The sequence below is a fragment of the Pongo pygmaeus genome, chromosome 1 (genome assembly GCF_028885625.2).
Source record: "Pongo pygmaeus isolate AG05252 chromosome 1, NHGRI_mPonPyg2-v2.0_pri, whole genome shotgun sequence".
In the NCBI taxonomy this organism is placed as follows: Eukaryota; Metazoa; Chordata; class Mammalia; order Primates; family Hominidae; genus Pongo; species Pongo pygmaeus.
The window spans coordinates 56,858,516-56,861,863 of record NC_072373.2 but is presented as its reverse complement, the minus strand read 5'-3'; the positions used below and the strand labels follow the sequence as shown (position 1 = coordinate 56,861,863).

The window sequence follows — 3,348 nt, the reverse complement described above, 5'->3', positions numbered from 1 at the left end:
TTCCTGTACAGCCTGCAGAACCATGAGCCAATTAAACCTCTTATAAATTACCCTAGTCTCAGGTAATTATTTATAGCAATGCAAGAATGGCCTGATAAAGTGATTTTTAGAGACAGGTCTCACTCTGTTGCCCAGGCTAAAGTGCAGTGACACAATCATAGTTCACTGAGGTCTCAAACCCCTGGGCTCAAGCGATCCTTCCACCTCAGCCTCAGAATAGCTAGTACCATGGGAAAACACCACTGTGCCCAGCTAATTTTCATTTGTTTGTTTGTTTCTTTGTAGAGATAGGGTATCGCTATGTTGCCCAGCCTGATCTACAACTCCTAGGCTCAAGCAAGCCTCCCACTTTGGCCTTCCAAAGTACTGGGATAACAGGTGTGAGTTACCAAGCCTGGTCAAGACTGCGTTGTTAAATTCAGCTGAACAAAGCCTGGGTCCCCCACAGCCTAGGGATCAGCCCCTATGAGGTAAGCTGCATCAGGATCTAGTACCCTCAAAGATGATCATTCTGAAAAGAAATATCTTGAAGGGCTTCTGCATCATCAAACATTTCACCACATGCAAAAAGAGTTTGAGAAAATTGAGTTTTCCTGGCTCATAATTGGACAGTACAGTCTTGAGGTGTGAAAACTTTTTAAAATTCCAACTTATTTCTTCCGGTTTTTTTTTTTTTTTTTTTGAGACAGAGTCTCACTCTATTGCCCAGGCTGGAGTGCAGTGGTGCGATCTTGGCTCACTGCAACCTCTGCCTCCTATGTTCAAACAATTCTCCTGCCTCAGCCTCCCAAGTAGCTGGGTCTACAGGTGCACGCCACCATACCCGGCTAATTTTTTATTTTTAGTAGAGATGGGGTTTGACCATGTTGGCCAGGCTGGTCTCGAACTCTTGACCTCAGATGATCCACCTGCCTTGGCCTCCCAAAGTGCTGGGATTACAGGCGTGAGCCACTGCGCCCGGCCATTTCTTCCTTTGTTTTTAAAGGCATAATTGGTGAAGTAAGTTGAAACCCTTTGTAGGGTCCTCCATAATCTTTTCCCCACTTGTGTTCTGCCCTCTCTGTGAATAGTCAAGGCCAGCCAGACATGAAGAGGCTCTGAGAATAAGAAGTTTTTGGTGCTCTGTGGCTAAAAGATCCAGGGCCACAAAAAGAAAAGTTTATTTAAGAGAAAGAGAAGCCAGGTGCAGGGGTGCAAACCTCCTCCTAGTTACTCAGGAGGCTGAGATGGGAGGATTGTTTGAGCCCAGTCTGAGGTTGTAGTATGCTATGATGGTACTTGGGAATAGCCATTGCACTCCAGCCTGGGCAACATAGCAAGACCCTGACCCTAAAAAAAAAAAAAAAAAAAAATAGAGAGAAGGAGAAGAATTAGCCAGTAATTTACTGTATTTATTCTTTCTCTCTCACCTCCACTGAAATCTACCAGTCACTGATTTGGTTCCAGGCAGAATACTCTCTGGTGCTCTATGATGGTCCATGAGACCTGACAAACTGAAGTGCCTCACAACAGCCTAGGGAATCACAGAGGGTCTGTTCATAGCCGTGGTGCTCAGTGTTGTAGTGGTTCTAGGGGACACTGTGATAGCCAGTGGAAGCCCTGCCAGAGGACTTTCAACCAGATCCTGATACCCATGGATTGCTGTGGAAGATGGTGTTACTTATAGTCATGGTCAGATTTTTAATAATTAAAGGCCTATCTTATGCAAGTAAAGACCAAGAACTAGCCACTGATGCTTCTGTTCTTCTAGAGGAAAGATTTTCCAATTTTTTACACACTTAACCTTATTCAAAAATAATGTGAAGGCCTTGAATTAACTTTAATGGAATCCACGTTCAAAACCAAACTATCGGAAATGGAAAAACTGGAAGGCATTAAAAAAGAGCTGAAAATCTCCAACTCTTTGCTTGGACTTAGAATACATTCTTTTAGAAAAGGACTTAGCAAAGAGTGACCTGAACATTTAGAACAAGTTGAACCTGACATTACAAGAAATATCCAGAAGATTTATCAAGCAAAATAATAGACAATGCATTAAAGACACATTCAATTTCAAGTAGCTACAAGCAAACAGCCTTCAAAATATATCAGAAGACTGAAGAACAACTGCAGACAGCACTGAGGAGATGCTTCTGATGAAAATTCCTATATTATGAGAAGTATAAAACTGCCTTCACAAGAAACTAAGGAGGTTTGGAGTGCTCTGACTCTAACAGAAGCATAGGCGGCCCTCCGCCTATGCTTGGCGTTGACGTACATTGTTTCCATAAAAAGAACTGACTACGTTAGAATGAAAGGAAGCTATCTGTGCAGACCTGTCTTTAGAACCTTTGAAGATAATAAAATAATATTTGATTCTACGGTGATATTCTCTAGATGAAGCTATGGTGAAAAATGTTTTGGAAAGGAAAAAAAAAAAAAGACACAGTAGTAGCAGTTCCCAAAGTGGTGAAATCAGTACTAAGAGCAAGTCTGTAGATTCCAGCCTTGGGGGCCTTTCATAGCCCAGCCCTGTGGCCAGCCTCAATACAGATTCCACCAAGAGCGCAGAATAAAGCAACAATAATTCAAATACGTGTGCAGAATTTCAAATAGAATATGTTGGTGCCATTAAGACACTGAAACTCTCTGAGAGAAGATGTCTTGAAGGGCCACTAGACCTGATAAATTATATAGATGTTGCCCAGCAAGATGAAAAGTTGCCTCTTGTTCCTCTGGAGGAAAAATTTATAATGGGAGTTTCCAAATATAATACAAGTATAAACATCAGATCAGTGTGATATTTTGTATAGGCATGTTCTACATTTAATCATCTGGATGGTGTGTTATGATGATGGTCTGGGGTGGAAAAACGCTTATTGGCTCTGAAGAACACAGATGCAAGCAGTGATGAATACAGCCTGTGGGTTCATCAGTGCAACCGGCTGGAACAAACATAAGCAATTTGAAAAGTTCTATCTGCCACTTTTGACTCTGTATTAACATCTGAGAAATGTTGAATCCTGCAAATCAAGTGAAAGTCAATTTATCTGAAAGTTCAGCTGTGTTCAAAACAGTTGTTTTAATATGCAATGTTTTACTATTATGGAAATATGAAGTGATCCCTTTTCTGGATTTTCTTAAGAAAATGCAATAAATAAAATACTGATAATTTGTTTTTATAATAAGATGTTTTGTATTAAACAGTGGGAAAAAAAGAAGCTAAAGAGTGGATAGAAAGATAAGCAAACTTATTAATCAGGAAAATAAAGTTTAAAAAAAGTAGTGCATATGGAATAAGTTTTAAATGATAAAGTCAGATCCACCATTTGCTAAAGATGACAGATCAGGCCGCTGTTGATGAAGAAG

General features: G+C 40.4%; 1 pseudogene; it reads left to right on the top strand.

The window, feature by feature from the left end:
* The first annotated feature begins 2,384 nt into the window (after positions 1-2,384).
* On the top strand, positions 2,385-2,999 carry LOC129036470 (integrin beta-1-binding protein 1-like; annotated as a pseudogene).
* The last annotated feature ends 349 nt before the right edge of the window (positions 3,000-3,348 follow it).